The 21,868-nt window shown below is 40.2% G+C and overlaps 1 pseudogene; it reads left to right on the top strand.

The window, feature by feature from the left end:
* The first annotated feature begins 3,487 nt into the window (after nucleotides 1-3,487).
* LOC110193531 (protein S100-B pseudogene) lies at nucleotides 3,488-3,736 on the top strand (annotated as a pseudogene).
* Nucleotides 3,737-21,868: the final 18,132 nt, after the last annotated feature.

Genomic DNA, 21,868 nt, shown 5'->3' on the forward strand with positions numbered 1-21,868 from the left:
GCTAAGGAGTCAGGGAATAATCCATGATTTCATCAGCACAGGTGCTTCCTCGTATAAGAATTCTCTGTAGGAATCACTCATCTATGACTTAAGATTCTTAGACTTAAATGTGGAAGGAAACTTCAAGCTCATCTAGTCCAGTCCTCTCCTTTTACAGATGAGGAAACTGAGGCCCAGAGAAGTTAAATGATTTGTCATTTAGGTAGTATGTGATCTAGCCAGAATTTGAAGCCAGGTGTAAGACTCCATAGTCACAGAGCTTTCCACTGTACCATGCTGTCTCTACTTCATAGATAAGGGGTGTATGACTGTTCAGAGAAGACTAGTACCTCCGATGTGAGAGCTGCTGAGCCCTTTTGAGGGCCGCTTTCCATGATGGGTGTCCACCTGCCACCTCACTCTCACCTGTGGCTTGAAGAAGCTGTAGAATGTTCAGTGCCCACATGCTGGTAAACCCATTTTGGTAGACAGGTTAAACCAATTTGAGGGTAATTGAGGGGCATCAAACCCATTGGTGAGTTAGGAGGGTTTCTACCCCAAGCACGTGAAGGCTTCCCTGGCAGGTGGATGTGGACAATTTGTTCTAATGGGCCATGGAGACAATGGAAGCAGGTGCTGTGGAGTACTTAGAGCTTGGTTAGATATGGAAGATATCAAGGTCATCCGCTGCATCTTGAGCCATCACCAGGCATCTTGACTTCTGTCTTGCCACTGGACTGTGATGACACTGGAAGAGAGAGTGAGGCCGTGGACTTCATTTAACTCCGCTTCATTTAAATCCAATTTAGCCTAGATACTATTTTACCATTTTTAACCTACTTCAAAGTCCAGGCAAGTGACAAAGTAGCAGGTGTGGATACACTGAGAGCTATAGTTACAACCCTGCACACAAGCAGGCCAGGCCATAGGGTCATCTCTTCACTGGACTGTAGTAGCAATGGGATTTGGAAGTCCCTCGGGTATCTGAGCAGCCTTTTTAAAGGACTACACTGCTCACCTCCTGGCATGAGGAAGGGGCTAGAAAAGGTGCCCTAAAAATTGTCTGCTTCACCTAAACCAGGTCTGCCTGCTTGTTGCCCCAGGCAGGGATCCTACCCTATAGTCAAAACATAAAAAAAAAAATGTACAAAACTTTTCGCGAAGATCACTCTAATGGGATGGCCACATTGTTTGAATGCCAAATGTACATTTGTCTAAAAGGCAATTTTATAGAGAACACACACAAGTAGGCTAGAAGGTTAGAAGAAGTGATATAAGGATGCTCTCAAGTTCTCTCTGAAGAACTTTGGAAATTGTGAGACATGGGAGACACTGGCACACTGGTACAGGACCACCCAGCATAGCATCAAAGAAGGTGCTATGCTCCATGAGTAAAAGAAATGTGAGTTGAGCAAATTTTTTATTTTGTGAGGCATTTGGGGTTGAGTGACTTGCCTGGGGTCACACAGCTAGTAAGTGTCAAGTATCTGAGGCCAGATTTGAACTCAGGTCCTCCTGACTCCAGGGCTGGTGCTCTATCCACTGTGCCACCACAAATTAGGGACAATTCCACTCCAAATGTTCATATGGACTATTTGTGCCCAACCTGTGCTGGAGCCTACTGAGCTTGCACTGGTCTAATCAGCTACAATGGGACACACTGCATCTTGACCCCAGAATAGCGAGTTCATTTTGGTCTTCTTTGAGCATGAATGACAATAACTAACTTGGAAGTTGCCTCAGGACACAGGGGTTAAGTCAAGGCAACAAGTCAATTTAAAGTTAAGAGACTTGCCCACTATCTCATATCCAGTAGTATCAAGGGTGGCATTTGAACCTGTCTTCCTGTCTATAAGCCCAATATTCTTGCTAATATGCCACACTATCTTTTACCTTGTGCCTTTTATGTAATAGTCTTCTTTAATGCAATAAATATTTTCTAAATTTAGTTGAATTCAATGTGGATTATAGGAAACAGTCAAGACACACCTTTAGGAGGAGTAGAAGAACAACATTTCAAATAGATGGATGAATTAATATAATAGCTCAACTGGGACTTAACTATAGTATTGATTTCAGGATAATGGCTTTCAGCCCTCTTCCCTGATTTTATGACATCTTCCTGGCATGGGTGGATGAGGGCCTGCAGGTGTGCACCGATTGCCAGAGAGTTCTACAGCTGCTGGTGATTATAGGCCAGGGCCTCTGTAGAATACGTGCAGCTCTAACCATTGAAATTTAATGAGAATGATACATAAATGTACTTTCTAGAGATCCTCAGTCCATGCTTTTATGTGTGAGGGAAGTATGAGTTCTATGCAGATGGGCAGATTACCTAAAATCATACTCTTAGAGAGTTACCTAGGACACTAAAAGGTTAGGTAACTCTCCCAGGGTCATACAGCTAGTATGTGTTACAGGCAGGTCTTTTTGACTCTCAGGCCAATCCTTGATCCATTACCCTTACACTGTCACAAAAGTACACTTAGGTGTGTATAGGATCCTTTAGAAATATATACAAACCCTAATCATGTGTGAGTCATTAACCATAAACTCATAGGATTTATAGCTGGAAGGGCCTGAGAATTCATCTAGTCCAACATTTTACAGATGAGGAAATGGAGACACAGAGAAAAGAAGTGAGGCACCTATGTGGCACAGTGGGTTGAGTTCTGGACTTTGGAACCAGGAAAACCTGAGTGCAAATCCTGCCTCAGAAATTTCCCAGTTGTGTGACCCTGGGCAAGTCACTTAATCTCTTTCCTCCTCAGTTTTCTAATTTTCTAAATAGTGATAATAATAGTAATAGCACCTACCTCATAGGGTTGTTGTAAGGGTCAAATGAGAGAACGTGTACTTTGTAAAAGTTGAAGTGCTACTATGCAAAGTCACATGCATAGTAAATGGATGAGCCAAGATTTTAAAGCAGGCTCTTTGACTCCAAACATGTTTTTATTTTTATTGAGTATATATTGTTTCTTCCCTCTATCTTCCCTCTTTTCCTTCCTCCCTTCCTTTTTCTCTGTCTTCCTCTCTTTTTATCTCTTTCCTCTCTCTTTCTCCTTTTTTCCCCTCCCCCTTCTCTTCTTTCCTTCTACCCCAGGAGGCCTGTTTTTCAATTTTCCTAAGAAATAAACAATGAAACAAAAAGCTGACCTCCATGTTTCTAGATAACATGCCCTCTTTTCTTTCCTTCTCAGGCCAGTGTATCAGTTCATAGCACCCACAGTAGGCCCATGTGGTTTCCCTGCTTTGTCAATGCTCTCTTGTGTGCCAGGCCATTCGCTGCCCTTAGTCAGGTCCAAGGCCCAGCTGGCTCCCTCCTTCCTGGGCCTGCTCTCACAGCCCTCATTGGTTGGCTCAGCGCTGCATTGGTGTTGATAGACCTTCTCTACTCCCGGGAAAGAAATAAGAAGCTAGTGTCTGGTGCCTTTCTCCAGCCACAAGGAGAAAAAAAAAAAGAGAGAAAACCTTAAGCAACAGCAGGAAGGAAGGTCTGATCTTCACCATGTTGGAACTGGAGAAAGCCAAGATGGCCGTCGTTGAGACATTCCACCAGTATTCTGGGAAAGAGGGTGACAAGCAGAAGCTGATGAAGTTGGAGCTGAAAGAACTCATTAACAATGAACTCTTCCACTTCTTAAGGGAGATCAAAGATCAGGAGACAGTGGACAAAATTACGGAGACCTTGGATGTTGATGGAGATGCTGAGTGCAACTTCCAGGAATTTGTGGCCTTCAGTGCCATGATCATCTGAGTGCCAGGAGTTTTTTTGAACATGAATGAAAGCTCTAAGAAGCTCCATTTGTTGTGAAAATCAAGCAAAGACCCCGTTGGAATTTTAAGCAAAGCAGAGATTGTGGTCTGGGGAACCCCAACTGGCCAGCCCCCAGGTAGCTTTGTGAAGAGAAACAGAAGAGTTTTTCTACCAAGACCATCTCAAAGTGCCTCCTCTTCACTCTCCTCATAGCCTTTCTTTGTAATCCCTCCCATAGAGAACCTAGGGCCCTCCCACTGTCCCATCAGTGGCCAACTACAACCTGCATAAAAGGTCTCCCTCCCTTTTGTGAGTGCTAAGGAAAGGCAAGGTATTTGATTTAAGATGGTTGAGCCTACCATGGGGCATGGGGGCCATGGACAGTACTAACACCAGTGGAGTCGCCCTTAAAGATCATGAAGTTCCCTTCAGGTTTCTGTAGCTCCCTCTAAGCCTCCATATTTATTTTATTTTAAAATGTAGAATATTGCCTCCCCCCAAAAGAGCATATATTTATGGAAATATGTTTTACATGATTACACATATATAACCTATATCAAATTGATTACTGTCTTAGGGAGGAGAGTGGAGGAAATTTGGAACTCAAAATTTTATAGAAAAAGAATGTTAAAAATTGTCTTCACATGTAATTAGAAAAAAATAAAATCCTATTTAAAATAAAAGAGTATATATTTTATAGAAATAATATGCTAGAGTTAGAGGCTATAATCTGTACTTTCATCATCAACACCAATGTAGTCTTTGGCTCTTGCCCATTGTTTACCTGATGGCAGCTACCTGATTTGTAGGTATAGTTTCCAAAAGGAAATAAACTCTCTCAAGAATTCATTATATAAGCCCAAATCTATAAATACATTTTTTGTTGCTTAGTCATTTTTCAGTCGTGTCTGATTCTTCATGACCCTTTTTGGAGTTTTCTTGGCAAAGATATTGGATTGGTTTGCCATTTGTTTCTCCAACTCATTTTACAGAAGAGGAAACTGAGGCAAACAGGGTTAAGTGACCTTCCCAGGGCCACACAGCCAGTAAGTGTCTTTAGCTGTATTTGAACCCAGGTCTTCCTGACTCCAGGCCTAGTTCTTTATCCACTGTACCACCTAGTCAGAGAGAAAAACCAGATCTTGTATACCAACTGATGGCATTGAAATTTGACCTTGGAGATTTGCGGACACCTGCATCCACGGTAGTGTTTATTTTCCGGTTGAGTATGAGAGAGATAAAGAAATACATGAGGGCCAGGTGGGAGACAGTTAAAGGACCAGCTCCGTTTACTAATCTGTGAGCCAGGGTTTTTATACCTCATTCGTGGGAACAGAACCCAGAGTAGCAAAAGGCGAAAGTATCAACAATTATTTTTCTCATGGGAACAGTGACCAGGGGGAGTCCCCCTCTGGAACTGTTTCCTCACCTCCTGTAATCTTCAAGGTCCTTCTGTTCTCAAGAGAGACAGAGCAAAGGGGGTTGGAGAGCCCACATACCTGACTTACAGCCATCGGACAGAGGACAGGCAACCTGGCATGGCCTGAATCTTCTGACTCATCAGTGCTGGCCCTCAATATTGGAGGAAGAAAAGTATTGCAACAAGCCAAGATGAAGGTCTGTGTTTCAAGTATGGGAGAGGATCTGAGTTATGGATATGCTGGTAAACATTTGACAGGACTGGAGGTGGTGGGTGGTAAGGGCAATGTGGTAATAGTAACAAGAAAAGAGAAGTTGGGAGGAGGGGCGGGTTATCACTGGCAAAGGTGATTAAGTTCAGTTTTGGAGGTATTGAATATAATGCCGTTGGAGATGTGAAGCCCATAATTCTGACTCATGCTGTATGCTCAGATTCCACTCCTACATGTGCCCCCAATTCAGCTTGCTCTTCTGACTTGCCTGCAATAACTCTGTACCATGACAGCGTTCACCAGTTTGTCTTAGACCTACCGGTGTCTGACCTTGGTTTTACCCCAAGGAATCCCAATAAAAAGCACTTAAAAAAATAAACTAGTTCTTTAGTCAAGATTTCTGGTCTTTATGGAAGTTTAGCTGTTATGTCCACAAGCTTAGCCCATCACCTCCTTCTTAGGAGGTGTTGTTCTTTCTTAGGTTTGTTCTCTTATTCCTGCCTACGATTAAGTACTACTTCAATTCAAATCCCACATTCTGCAGGAGGCCTTTTTTGGTCCCTCCTCTATTCTCTTCCCTCACTGCTGGTGCCTTTCTTCTGAAATAACTTGGTATTTTTCTTGTAAAAATATAATTATTTAAATGTTGAATCCCCTGTTAGAATATGAGTTCCTAAAAAACATGTTTTGGTCTTTCTTTGTATCACCAGTGTTTAATACAGTGCTTAGCACATAGTGAGTACTTAATAAATTCTTGTTGATAATTATTAATCTCCATTTAAGGTAGTAGTTTTCCGTATTCTTCTTTAAGGCAGAAACTATAAATGGTAAGGGAGAAGAGAACGAACATTTGTGTAGCACCTACTATGTCCCAGGCACTGTGCTGAATGATTTACAAATACTAACTCATTTTATCCTCCCGAAAACCCTGCAATTCTAGGTGCTGTAATTATCCCTGTTTTACAGTTGGGGAAACTCAGAGTGAATGGAAATAGTAACTTTTTCTTTTTGTTCAGCAACCCTGAGGGTCTTCCCCTCCCAGTCTGATTTTTTTTTTTTATTTAAGGGGCCATCTGTGACTCACTTCTTAAAGAAGCCCATTCACTGAATGGGCGTTGCCTCACTCAAAGTGAGAACCTGAAAAGACCTTAGCTTAAAAGGGCCAAGGTCTCCCACTGCCTCCTGGGCCTTCTCCAGTCATCCTGGTGAGTATCTGGCCACTGGACCCAGATAACTCTGGAGGAGAAAGTGAGGCTGGTGACCTTGCACAGCCTTCCCTCACTCAAATCAAAGTCGGTTGCAAGTCATATCATCATCTCACTGGTGTCATGGTCTTCTTTGAGAACGAAGGACAAACACAAGCTTGAGGCTGGATTTGAATTCAGATCTTCCAGACCCCAAGCCCAGGGCTCTCTCATAACTCTATAATATCCTCATAACTTCCCCTCTCAGTGTTTTGGGTTTCAAATAGTCCTTATACATAGTTCCTAGATGACAGGGCAGTAAATACTTGTGCTTCATCTCAGGATGCCATCATCTGAGGGATTGTGTTTCCTCTCTGGTGGTCTTCTACCTCAAACCCTGTGCCATTACTTATGAGTCTCACCTTTTGCCGTGGTAGAATATTTACCATTTTATCTGCCCTCCCCCTCTTCCCAGGGGCTAGAGAGTCTGGAGGTCAAACTTTCTGGGTGACTCTTACTTCTGGTACAACTGCACTTAACCAGGGCAGACTGTCTTCCTTCTCCTCTCTCCTCTTGTCAACTGAATTTACCCCAGATGTCAGAATTCCTAGTGTTGATTGGTTAGCTGCTTATAGTGACACTTCCCCCTTCTCTCTTGCTTAGCGTTAATTGCCCACCGCTAAATATGATTAATATACAAGAGAAATTTATCTGTGCTTTGTGGTATGCTAATCTGATGAAGGACTTCAGTCTTCTGCATACTATGTGTATGATTATGAGGCTAATCAGACAGGTTCTAGTCTATAAAAATGCTGCAATTGGTTTTCCTGGTGGGTTATGCCCTCCTGGTTCCAGTCCAACATGTGGAAATTTAGAGAACTGTTTTCTGACCATGAAACATTGAGAAGATGGAACATTTTTATTTTCCCTGAAATTTAGAATTTCCTTCAATTATTAAAAAAAACCCCCTCATTTTGAGAAGATAGGCTTCACCAGACTGTGAAGGAGGGAGGAGGAAGAATGACAGGAAGAAGGTTAAGAACTCTTGTTCTATAGGGCCCTCTGAATCTCAATTAACTTGCATGAAGAGATTTTTCTGGGTTTGATTAAACACCAGTCTTGACAGAGCAAAACTGCACAAAATGACCATTGAGATCTCTTCTGACTTTGAGATTATATAACTCTGAATCAAATGAGACAGCATATATAGAAAACATTTTGCAAACCTTAAAGTACTATATAAATGCTAGCTATCATTATTATTATTATCATTACCGTAATCATTATTATTATTATTATCTGTGAATGCTTAGGGTATCCATGCAGCATTTTTTTTTAACCCATAGTTATTGAGCTCTTTTCCCCAAGGTTTTGAATAATATCTTTCGTTTATTTTCTTTGTAGATGGGGAGATTGGAAGAAGGAAGACAGATAAAACAAAGCTGCATCTAAAATGAGAATGTTTTTCCGCTGCTTTTTGGAAGGGCAATCAATGGAAATAACCAGCTAACTCAAAGAGTTGTTTAAGCCACTAGTAGTGCTTTAAATAGGAAGTACCCCTTAGATGTCGAGCAAAGTTCCTGCCCTCAGAGAACTGAGCACCCCATGAAATGACTTTACCTTTTTCCCTTGTTCCCACTTATTATTAATATTTTTCAAATTAGTGTAGGTAACTTTGGGTTCCTGAGCCACACCATTAATAATTTATCAAATGAAAATGCAGTTTCACTGTGCTTTCAGTTTAACATAATAAGGAAAAAATTCTGAAGGGCTATTTACATAAGAGAGGAGCTTCGTGGGAAATGAAATGGTAACCACAAAGTAAAAAGAATAAAAAGTACAAAAGGTCACTTTGTTCAGTAACATTCTGGACAGATGGTCAAGTTAAATGGTTTTCATCCAGAGAGCAAAAGATCAAAGTGCTAAGAGACAATTATAGGGCACAACTTGAGAGAGCCTACATCGATCAGTCGCTAGGGCTACAAAGTATATTGCAAAATAACGTGTTTACACGAATAAAGCCCTATTGACTTTCAGGTGGTAAATTGTTTTCACCTCCCAAAGCTCTTCCTAGAAGTAATATAATCCCATTCACAGGGGAAAGTTTCATAGGCTTTCTCTGGGATGACAAAACCCCATACTGTGTGCACTTACTTAAATAGTTTACTCAAGAAAACAGCCTGTTAAAGCCCTTACTTTACTTAATGGAGTTAGTAGCATTAAATGTTTAGTTAAATGGGAACTGGGTGTGCACCCAAGCCATACCCCAGCTGGAAGGATAAATGGGGACAAGGCCTCCCTGATAGGGATGAATAGGAGAGTAAACCTGAATCAATTCAAACTTTTCTCTATAGAAGGCTTTAAGAGAAATTCAGTTAAATTCCTTTTAGGAAAAATTACAGGAACTAGTCTAATACGAACTTACAAAATGAGGTTGGAATCTGTTTTAAGAATAGAGAAGAAGGGCTTCTTTAAATAATGAGCATATCAATAGCTGGGCAGCAGATGTTTTTAGTCCAGAAAACCTTAAGTGCCTAAATATTTTCTTGGTAATCTTGTCAGCCAGATGGCACAATGGATAGAGCACTAGACTTGAAAGCAGGAAGAATCATGATGAGTTCAAATCCAGCCTCAGACACTTCCTAGCTATATGACCCTGGGCAAGTCACTTAACTTGGTTTGCCTTAGTTTCCTCATCTGTAAAATGAACTGGAGGAGGAAATAGCAAAACACTCTAGTATCCTTGCTAAGAAAACCCCAAAATGGGGTCAGAAAAAGTTGAACATGACAGAAAAACAACTGAAAAAATCATGTTAACTTGTTCATTTACTTAACGAACCTCTTTTTCATTGAATGATAAAGGCAAACTCAAACCTAGCTCCTCTCAGAATAGTTCAAAGTTTTCAACTGATAGAATGCCAATTGATGAGACTTCATTATGTATATATCTATATCTATATCTATATCTATATCTATATCTATATCTATATCTATATCTATATCTATATCTATATCTATATCTATATCTATATCTATATCTATATCTACATCTACATCTACATCTACATCTACATCTACATCTACATCTACATCTACATCTACATCTACATCTACATCTACATCTACATCTACATCTATATCTATATCTATATATATCTGCATATATATACATATTTATATACACACACACATACATACCATACATATATATGCATACAGATTACCTTGTATATGTAATAGATGTATTCTGGGAGGCTGTATGATAGAATGAGACCTGGGAATCAGAAGATTTAGATTTATTTCCTGGATCCCCTGTTTGCTCTGTGACCTTATGATTTCCTCATCTGTAAAATGGGGATACTAATACTTTTATTACCTAGTTCACAGAGGTATTATGTACTTGGTAAACCTTAAAGTTTTCAACTTTTAGTGTGAGCTACCCTTATTCTTCCTTAGAAGTTGCATGTAAATCTTTTCCCACAATAATAATCCTTAATGATTATGTAGTGCTTAAAATGATTTACAAATATTATCTTTACAATTACCCTGGGAGGTAAGTGCTATTATCATCCCCACTTTACAGAGGAGGAAACTGAGTCAGATGTTAAGTCAATTTGCTCAAGGTCATGCAGCTGGTCAGTATCTGAGGCCAGATTTAAACTCAGGTCTTTGTGACTACAGGTCCACTGCTCCATCCAGTGTACCACTGAGCTGCCTCTAAGTATTGATTTAAAAATACAGTATTCAAAGGAACCTCTGATAAGTCATTTCCCCTGATAGGAAAAATCATTCTGTAATGGCAATAATTACCTTCTATGTTGTGCTTTTCTAACAAATGTTCGTACAGTAGGTTTTCAGAAAGTTAGGATGCCTTCAGTACCCGCACTAAGGGTATTATGAAGAAGACCCAGAAGTATTGTCCCCTGACTCCTTGGAGGGCTAAACACAAGGATATATGAGCTTAATGTATGTAAAAATGAATTGTTTGATGATGAATTAAGAAAAAAAACAAAGGTGAACAAACTCTGAACAGATGGCCAAATGAGGTTAGGGATGCATTTCTGAAAATCAGAGAATTTCAGAATTGGAAGGGCTCTCAATGATCATTTATTCCAATTCATACTGAAAAATAACTGCCCTCCCTACTCCCAATAGAATAACACACCTGGAAAGTAGTTATCCATCTTCTTCATGAAAACATCTAGTTGAAGGGCAACCCATTACTTTCTGAACCAGACACTTGTACAATTCTGATGATCAGGAAGTTTCTCTAATACCAAGCCTAGACTTATTCCTTTGTAACTTGTTTCCATTGCTAATGGTCCTGCTCTCCAAATCCAAACAGAACAAATCTAATCCTGTGTGCAAAAGATAGCCTTTCAAATTGTTGTTGTTCAGTCATTCAGTTGTGTCCAACTCTTTGTGCCCCTGTGGATCATTCTGTCCGTGGGGTTTTCTTGGCAAAGATACTGGAGTGGTTTGTCGTTTCCTTCTCCAGTAGATTAAGGCAAAGAGAAGTTAAGTGACTTGCCCAGGGTCACACAACTGGTAAGTGTCTGAGGTCGTATTTTTTCTTTTTCTTTTTTTTTTATTAATTTATTTTGATTTTTCAACAATCACTTCCATATTCTTTTGAGTTAAAAAATTTTCTCCCCCACCACCCTCCCCAAGATGGCGCACAATCTGATATAAGCTTTACATTTATATTCCTATTAAACATATTTTCACATTAGTGAAGTTGTAAGTAAAAATTAAAACCAATAGGAGGAACCATCAGACACAAAGCTCAACAGAAGGTAAAAATAAGCAATAGTGATTCAACTTCCATAATTCTTTCTTTGAATGTGGACAGCATTTTCCATCATGAGGCGTCTGGAGATTTCATAGATCCTCGTAATGCTGAGAAGGGTTCAGTTTAACATTCTTAGTCATTGCATAACGTGGCTGTTACTGTGTACAAAGTCCTCTTGGTTCTGCTCACTTCACTCGGCATCAGACCATGCAAGTCTTTCCAGGTTTTTCTGAAGTCAGCCTGTTCATCATTTCTTATAGCACAATAGTATTCCATTACATTCATATACCACAACTTGCTCAGCCATTCCCCAATGGATGGGCATCTGAGCTCACATGTGAACTCAGGTCTTCCTGACTCCTTCAAATACTTGCTGCCCCTTCAAATACTTGAAGACAGTCATCATGTCCATTCTCAGCTTTCTCTTCTTCAGACTAACTATCTCCAGATCCTTTAAGGATCCTCATGTTCAGGGTTATGCTCAAGCCAGCTCTAACTGGCTTGCTGGAGATTAAAATTTCAGTGTTAAAATTTCAGTGTGACCATTCACACCTCAGAAATCCTCAATCTCTTCAAATAAGGGCTTGATTTACTGTCTTCTTGATCATCTAGGTTTAAGAAAGTATTAATAATGTGGATTAAATGAGTGCGTACATTCTTTTTTTCTCCTCAGGAGAGCCTAGTTGTTTAAACATTTCCCAGCATACCTCCCATTGTTTGAACTCCACAGCAGAAGTATAGCTGTAGTCTCAGGGAATGAAGGTATCTGTTGACCAGAGGCCTGGTGACTCTAGGCCAATAATAACAATGACATTGAGGATGATGACAAAACTTGCATTTACTGGACACTTTTACGTTTGCAAAGTGCTTTATATCCACTATCCCATTTCAGTCTCACAACTGTCCTCCTCATATTTCATGTGCAAAAGGGCCTTCACATACTGCTTGCCCTCCTCTGGATGTCATCCAACTTTTTAGCGACTTTAAACTGAGGCACCTGAAACCAAAACTTTGAAAATAGACTAGGCAGTAGCCACTGATCCGGGTGAGAGAGGCATTCATCCCATAGTTACAGAGAGCCAGCCTCACATGGCTTATCAAATCCTAATTGTATAATTTCCCTTCAGCAATATACTCAAAATACATGATCAGTCAATCAAAGCATTTATTAAAGTGTATGATGCCATCTGCCAAGTACCGTGGATACAAAAACAAAACCTAGTACTAATCACGGTTCGGTGGGGATTGGAGAAGGAAAATTTTTTCTTCCCTCAAGGCATTTATAATTGAATAGTAGCAAAGACCTAACATAGTATCCTATATTCCCAAGTTGTTAATGTTTCAAGGTGCTCACCACAATATTATTTGGGATAGATGGTGCTGTAGGATGGGCTTGTGTGAAGCCAGTCTGGTACTTCTGGTTTGGAGTTGGAATGAAATGAGTTACTCAGTGACCATTTAACAATTAGCAAATTTAGCTATAGAAGGCAAAATAATACTCAGCATGGATATAGCATTCATGCGTTGGGAGTAGCCTGCTTGCCTCCATTCTGGTCATGCTGATCTGCTGTCCAGAAGCCTGAGGAAGGAGTCACTGACTCCTCATCCCAGCTTTTTGTACTTAAATTAATCAATAAACATTTATTAAGTGACTACTCTGTGGCAGGCACTATGCTAAGTACTTAGGGTGCCCCCCTCCCCAACTACATTCAACAGCCAGAATTGGCCTTTAGGGCCAATTAAGTCTCAAGGCCAGTTTCATTTTCTTTTAAAGAAAAAGTAACCTAGCTTACATTGCAGGTATTGCTTTTTCCACAGATGAGAATTCAGCTTCTCAATATGACTATAGTACAATATTCATGGAGTAAGCCTAGGTAACTTATGATTAAATGAAAAAGTTTTTATTGGGGACTTTACATTTCCATGGTAGGTGTAGACACACCTTTTGACACATGATTAAGACCCTAGGGTCATAGATTTAGAGCTGAGAGGGACCTTTAGAGGCCATTTATTTCAACTCCTTTATTTTACAAATGAGGAACTGAGGCCCAGAGATGTTTGGTGAGTCACCCAAAGTCAAATAACTAGTAAGTAACTGAAGCAAGATTTGAATTGAAGTCTTTCTGACTCTAGGGTCAGCATCCTAGCCATTATCCATATTGAATAATTTGGTTTTTCACAATGTCTTAGTCTTATGAGATGGTTGAAGGCATCTTCTTGATTGAGCCTAGAAAGATCTATGGCCTTGGGTGGTCATTGACCAATTCACATCTCATCAAAGATGATTAACTTAAGTGTCAGCACTGGGATTGATTTGATTGGGTCAGACTGTTCTCAATGGTAAAGAGTCCTTGAAGGGATGGACTATTTTGTGTTTGCCTTTGTATCATCTACATACACTGCCTACATAGTAGAAGCTTAATAAAGCTCCTTGTTGATTGCTTGACAAATCCATTGTCTCTGGACCTATAAAAGAGGGCCAGGGTACTACTCCTTTTACCTTGAGCAAACCCTGGCCCTATCAAGGAGATATCCTCGATGACTTCAATTAATTGGTATGCCCAGACCTTTTAAGATGAGATAAGGTCAAAGTCCAAAACAAAGGCCTCATCTTTTAACCTTTTTAAGTTGCCTTGGCTTATTCATGCTCACCATCTCTATAATAATGATTGCGACATGCACTGGACCCCCAGCCTCTTGGTGATGAATAGCTATTTTCCATTTTACTTCGAGTTTGGCGCTAACAGCAAAGTCTCTGAGTAGGGATGGGTGCTATGCTTATCCCCTCCCCACATCCTGGAAAATCAAGGAAATTGTTGCATTAGAAACCAGCACGTAGATACACCAGGTCAAGTTTTTACAGTCTATTGGCTTGATAGTCTTGCTACATTTAGAGCCTTCAGAAATCACTGTGACATTTCAATAACTTCTTAGGGGTAGAGTATGTGTAGGGGAAGCAGTGGCAACAGTGCCCTGATACTTGTAACAGATCATAGTTCTTCCTCATGTTGTGTACACTTGTGAGCCTGCTCTGCGGTACAATGAGCATAAACTGCTGGGATGGCCAGCTAAACTGTCTCTCTGTTTCTTACCCAGAACACATGATTTCCTATCTCTATGCCTTTCCCAATGGCCATCCCCTGTGCCTGGAAGGAAGGAAACAAGAATTTATTAAGTGTCTGCTATGTGCCAAGCATATTTACAAATATCTCACTTAATCTTTGCAACAACCCTGGGAGGTAAGTGCTCTTATTATTCTCATTTTGCATTTGAGGAAACTGAGGTGGGTAGAGATTAGGTGACTTGCCAAGGATCACACAGCTAGTGTCTGCAGCCAAATTTGAACTCAAATCTTCCTTATTCCAAGTCTTGCATTCTATCCACTGTGCCACGTTACTGTGCATGTACTCTGTTACCTTCAATTTATCGACTCCTCTTCCTTTAAGACCCAGATCAACTGCCACCTTCTGTGCAGCCCTTTCTGATTCCCTTAATTGTTAGCACCTTTCCTCCCTAGCTACTTTGTATTTAACTGCTTCATATTTATTTATATTTACTGCCTTTATATTCATTCTGTGTAGGGCAGCTAGATGGTTCAGTGAATAGAGCACTGGGTCCAGAGTCAAGAAGACTCAACCTCACGAGTTCAAATTTGAACTCAGAAACTTACTAGCAGTATAACCCTAGGCAAGTCACTTAACCCTGTTTGCCTCAGTTGAGTTACCTGTAAAATGAGCTGGAGAAGGAAATGGCAAACTGCTTCAGTATCTTTGTCAAGAAAACTCCAAATGGGATTGTGACTGGGAACAAGACTGAAAGTGACTGAACAACAATATTTATATGTACTTTTCTCCCCTATTAGAATGTAATCTCATTGACAGTTGGCTGAACAACAATATTTATATGTACTTTTCTCTCTCATTAGAATGTAATCTCATTGAGAGTTGGATTGTTTCATTCTTTGTTTTTGTAATCCTGATATCTGGCACTGAATTGACTTAATAGTGGTGAAAGCCAAATTTCACTCAACACAGAAGGTCATAGCATAGAAGCCTTGATATTTTCAGAAGATTCCTCAATCTGGTTTAAAATTAACTCATTGTAAGTAACCATAGGCCAAAAATCAGGAGCCAAATAATCTCAAGACTGGCTGTTACCAGTTACTTACCAGGTTGCTAGAGAAGAAAAGCAATTTGGAGAGTCATTTTAAGAAACTGCCGTGTGTTGGATTTACTTGAAACTTTTCCCAAGTTACCATTGAAAACTTTCTTCCAAAGAGCTATTTCTAGAAATCTTCCCCATCTGTCCCTGAAGCACGAATTTATTACACTTAATTGGGTTTCTCAGGACACTCCTCATTTCTCAAAATTATTTTCATTATACAATAGCCACCCCACACTCATTTATTTTTTGTTTCTGGCAATTAATGCTTAAGACACGGAAAAATGTGATGCATGTTTTCCCTTTCACTACAAATCTCTTTTTTCTCCATTTCAAGGCAGATTTTGCAGCCATGAATCAAAGCGATGGAGTAAACTGGCAGGCTTAATTGATAGCTTACAACAGGAAAATGATGACACAAGCCAGAAAAATGGGAACCTTTTTAATTATGATTATGGCGATGATGATTATTTTGATTTAGTATGGTGCTGCTCTTCTTTGGAACTCTTTCCCAGCAGAGCCTCATTGATGTGCTTTAGAAATCAAACATTCCTCTATTTTTCAATAGGTTGACACAGATCAAAGGTTTAAATTAGTTTCACAAACAGCCATATGCCTAGAACAAGTCACCATTTATGACTTTCCCTTGGTAAAACCAGATAGTTCTACTGTTTTTATAGGGTTCAGAGCAGTTGGATGCATTTCTGGTACTTATTTACAAGGTTGTACCATGCTTTGGAAAGATCCAAAGTTCTGGAGGACCCTAGACCTGACTCTAGCTTTAACCAGCTATCCTACCTTGGGCAAGTCATCACTGGCTTTGGTTTCCTCATGTACAAAATGATGAGATTGACGAAAATAACATTCATTATAACCATGACAATGTATGTGGAAAGAGCAAAAAAAAAACAAAAGAAAAAAAGAAAAGAAATGGGAAACCGATCACTAGGCACTTGGCCCGAGAGAGAGGAGAAAATGTCCCTACTTCCCGCTTTGCAGAGGTAGGGGATTATGGATGTGGAACATTTCATGTTCTGTGTCAGATTTGATCGATCATTCTCAGTATAGATTTGTATCTAGAAGAGATGGTTAAGGTCATAAGGGCCACCTCCTTCATTTTACAGATGATGAAACTGAGACCTAGGGAGGTTAAGTGACTTGCCCAGAGCTCCCTAGCTAATAAGTGTCTGAGGCTAGACTTGAACCGAGGTCTTCCTGACTCCAAGTTCATCTTTCTACCATGCCGTGATGCCTTGTATAGGTTAGTTTTGCTGAACTTTTTTCTCTTTCTTTTAAAATTTGGTTTGCTGTTGCTGAGTCATTTCACTAGTGTCTGACTTTTCATGACCCCACTTGGAGTTTTCTTGGCAAAGATACAGGAGTGGTTTGTTATTTCCTTCTTCAGCTCATTTTATGGATGAAGAAACCAAGGCAAACAGGGTTAAATGACTTGCCCAGGGTCACACGGCTAGTGTCTGAGAGCACATTTGAATTCAGGTCCTTCTGACTCCAAGCCCAGTTCTCTATCCACTGTGCAGCACAGCTGCCCAAAATTTGGTTACAAAGGAATAATTTACTGGATGGAATGCTTGGTGATGAAGCTGTTGTAAGAACAAAAGATACCAATAAAAATTTTAAAATGAACGAGATATGTAGTGACTTTCAAACCGCATGTTGTATAATTCCGTGGTTCTAACTATATGTTATACGTTTAATGTAAAGAAGTTGTTACAGTTTTTCAGTGTCCTCTATCTGGTTATTTGCAAAAGAGTAAGCTGGTTGTATGACTCTGGGTAAATCACTTAACCCTGTTGGCCTCAGTTTCCTCATCTGTAAAATGTTCTGGAGAAGGAAATGACAAACCACTCTAGAATCTTTGCAAGAAATTCCCAAATGAGGTCACAAAAGACAAACATGACTGAAAAACAAGCAAACAACAATAATCAGAACACTGATACTAGAGTCAGAAAGACCTGGATTTCAGTCCTATCTCTGACACTTAATAGCAATGTGGCTATGGACAAGCTCACTTCTCTGAGCCCAAGCTCTCTTATGCTTGTAATACCTACCCCATAGGGTTATTATGAAGTTCAAGTAGTACAAAGTCCACAAAACACTTTGAAGTGTTATATGTTGTTTTTTCAGTCATGTCTGACCCTTCTTGATCCCTTTTTAGGGTTTTCTTGGCAAAGATACTGGAACAATTTGCCATTCCCTTCACCAGATCATTTTACAGATGTGATTTACCCAGGGTCATACATCTAGTAAGTGCCTAAAGATGGATTTGAACTCAGGTCTTCTTGACTCCAGGCCTGGCTCTCTATTCACTATGCCACCTGCCTGCCCAAAGTACTATATAATCTTCAGTTATTATTATCATTGACTCATATTGAGCCATAAAGAAATGACATTGTCCCACTATGCCAGTGAAGACATCAATGGCAACTACATTACGTTTTCTTAGTGTTATTCCAGCATAGGTCAGTTCATCTAGAATGGGGACATTGGTGAGAAATGACTAGAGGCTTGGAAGATTTTGTTGGCACTTCCTGATTCTGAGACTGGCTGTCTATCCATTATGCCATATTGCCTCTTAGATGTTAAGAACATAAAGACAAAAATGAAACCTTCCCTACCCTCAGGAAACTTACATCCTGTTGGGTGAGGCAACATGTACATACAAAATAAGCATATACAAAATATATGCAAAGTATTTTTTTGGGGGGGTGAGAGGGATGAATTGGCAAATGGGAAGTATCAGGGAAAGCTTCCTGTAGGAGGTGGCATCTGAGCAGAGCTTTGAAGGAAACTAGGATTTCTAAGAGTTGAAAGTGAGGAGAAAGGAAGGCATTCCAGGATCAGAACATTATTTGAACATACATATAGAGTTGGAAGGGACCTCAGAAGACATCTAGTCTCATCCTATACAGGTGAGGAACCTGAAACCCATGGAGGATAAATGACTTGTCCAAGGTCACATAGATAGTAAATATCAGAGGTGGGATTTGAACCCAGGACCTCTGATTCTAGAACGATTGCTCTTTTCAGTGTTCAAATGACTTAAAATATATAAAACTCTTGGTAAACCTTAAAGTGCTTCATAAATGCTAGCTAACATCACCATGGGACAGCTAGGTGGTGTAGTGGATAAAATGCCATGCCTGGAGTCAGGAAGCTCTGAGTTCAAATCTAGTCTCAGACACTAGCTGTGTGACCCTGGACAAGTCACTTAACCTTGTTTGCCTCAATTGCCACATCAGTAAAATGAGAAGGAAATGGTAAACCACCCCAGTATCTTTGTCAAGAAAACCCCAAATGGAGTTATGAAGAGTCAGACAGGACTGAATAGCAACAACAAAACATCCTCATGCCCCAACATCTAGTGGAGATTCTGTCCCTTTCCTAGGTCTCACCTTTCTACTCTAAGCTCCAGATTGGCCCAGGCTAGACTCTCTGGGGTTGGGCCTCTACCTATAACAGTTCAATCATTTTTGCTGTAGAACTTCCTTTGCAGGGAGGTCAGCTCTACCCCTCCTGAATTTTCCTGAGGCAGAATTATGGATAATTATGGCTAAAGTGAAAAAGAGGGAGCATCTCCATGGCCTGGCTACCACACCTAGAGAAGTTTTGTCTTGGGATCAGTCTACTTACTCTAAGTCAGTCAGCCAACGGCTCTCACACTGAGCACAGTCTCTTTGGCCTGAAAGTGGCACAAGCAGATAATTTTTAATTTCTTGGACTGAGAAATCAGTTTTCAGTGACTATTATAGACGATTGCTGGGCCGAGAGGAGACAAATCTACCAACCTGCACTACTTTCTTAAAACAAAGAATCAATCAATATACTCCTAATGGCGGTGTAAAATTCACATTAGGGCACTTAATGAACTCGATCCTCCACCAAATTGACCCATCCTACAGAGACAGGCTCATAAGGACATAGGCATGCTTTCCTTTTTATTGAAAACATAGGTTTCCTCTTCAAGGAGCCTCCTCACTTTTTTTGGCACAGGCATTCTTGTTTCAGGGAAGACCAGATTAAACTTCATGGAGGTGGAAAAATGGAGAGCTGTTCGTTTTTTCCTTTAAATGTTTAATGTTCATTTGTGCTGTTGCTTCCTTCACTCACCCTTCTCTCCCTCTGTTCTTCAAACTCCCCAACTTCAGTGTTCTCTTTTAGATATATTTTTTACTCCATTATGTTTATAGGAGTTCACAGGATTTGGGGGGGGGCAGGAGGGGGAAGTGGGAGGAAGAGCCTGCAATATGAACATGTGATTTTATCAGTGTGGGGAGCTCCTGGTGTGGAAATTCTCTCCATCCATGCAGGTTACTAACCCATCTTATAGATTTATAGAATCATAGATTTAGAGTTGGAACGGACATCAGAAGCCATCTAATTCTGCCTCAATTTGCCCAAACCACTGAGATGATGAGGGACTTGCCCATGGTCCTCTAGCCAAAGTAATACTGCAACAAAACTTGAACCTAGGTCTTTCTATATCTGAGGTCAGCCTCTCTATCCACTAAGCCATGCTATCTGTCCTCATAGGAGCTTAGAGATCTCCCAGGTCATCTTCTCTCCTGCCCCCATTTTATTGATGAGAAAATAAGCTCAGAGGATTAAAGTTACCTGACCATTATCATAGCTCTATATTCTCTCTTTTGTGGAATTCATCCCCCAGGTTCTTCTGGGTGTCTCTCCATTCCTTTATACATTTTGGCCTTTTTCCATATTTGCCTTTTGCATGTTCTTTCAGACTTAGAACTGCCTCTTCTCAGAATTCTTTCTCTTTCCCTTTCCACAAACTTCCTTCAGTAAACTAGCACCAATTTTTAAATTTCCCATGGTAATTTTATATCATTTTTTTAGAATTGTTTGTGTACCCAGTGCCCTCTGACTGAAAGAGAACAAAGCTAATATTCTGACAGGAAGCTCTCTTTCCATTCTAAGGGGCAAGCCTTTTGAATGATGGAGTGGGATGCTGTCCAGGAAAAGCTGCGGTCCATGCTGCAAATGGGAAGTGGGTATCCATCTGGCCAATTGTGCTTAGATTAGGGAGCGCATTCCTCAGCTGTAATAACAGAGGATGAAAAGCAAATGTTTATGGTGGGTGAGCTTCCTTCAGTGGTTTAAACTGAACAAGAATAGAAAGAAATCAACTTGGGTCTAAACACAAACATTTGACTCTGGTGGGTTGCTGGGCTTCCAGAAGTGATTCAGTTTTGTTGAAGTGGTCACCCATCCCTGACCAGATTGGCCATACCCATTCAGCCTTAGAATTGAGATGAGAGGAATTCCAAGTTTACCAGTCTCTTGGATGTGGTAGAAAGTCATCAAGCATGGACATGTAGCATGACACAATGGATAGAGCACCAGCCTTGAACTCTGGAAGACTTGGACTTAAGTCCTGGCTCTGACACATGCTAGGTATATGATTTTGGTCAGGTCACCTGATCCTCTCAATGCTTCAGGTAACTCTAAAACTGTAAGTTAAAGATGAATTATTTCAACAGAGAATATTTATATGCTGGGAATTTCCCATGAGTCAAGATTGTTAAAAAAAGGTGACCATGGTGGTGGCTAGGTCTATGTGGTCTTAAGTACTTGAGTAATTTAAATAATCCTGAGTAAATCAAATTGAATGTAGAGATATTCATCTTCCTTCTTTACCTTTCCCTTATTACCCCCCCCAATAATCTGTTTCATTTTAATAATGCTATAATTATATTAGGGATTAAAAAAAAAGAAAAAAGTATAGGTAGGCATAGTGGATAGAGCACTGGCCCTGGAGTCAGGAGGACCTGAGTTCAAATCCACTTATAAAAACTTATTAATTGTGTTCCTGGGAAAGTCTCTTAACCCCAATTGCCTCAAAAAAAATTATATTAAGGACTGGACCTTTTATTTCATTAGCAGAAGGAATATTGGATGAAGAAACTCCCTCTACCAACGCATGGCACTTTTTCTGCAACTTGAAATATTAGAGAGTTACTTAGAACATTGAGATATTAAGTGACTTGCTCAGGGTCACTCAGGACAGCATGCATCAGAGGCAGGATTGAACCTGAGTCTTTCTGGTTTTGAGGCCAGCTCTCTATCCATTATGCCAAGAGATCCTTCATCATTATATTAATCATATTAACATATCTTACTGTTGGTTTCTAATGCACTTTCAGATGACAGCTATGTGCACCTAACTTGGAGTCAGGAAGATTGTACGATTTTTCACTGATCAGGGGATTGATAATTTGGGTTTTTCTTTTCTTAGATCAAAATGCTCCGAAAGTTATTTTTATTGTTTGCTCTGGAGTACCTTATGTGATTCCCCAACCCCCCCATCTCCTTTTGGCAGGAGTTCAAG

Source organism: Phascolarctos cinereus, unplaced genomic scaffold (assembly GCF_003287225.1).
Source record: "Phascolarctos cinereus isolate Bilbo 61053 unplaced genomic scaffold, phaCin_HiC Scaffold_4;HRSCAF=312, whole genome shotgun sequence".
NCBI classification, from domain to species: domain Eukaryota; kingdom Metazoa; phylum Chordata; class Mammalia; order Diprotodontia; family Phascolarctidae; genus Phascolarctos; species Phascolarctos cinereus.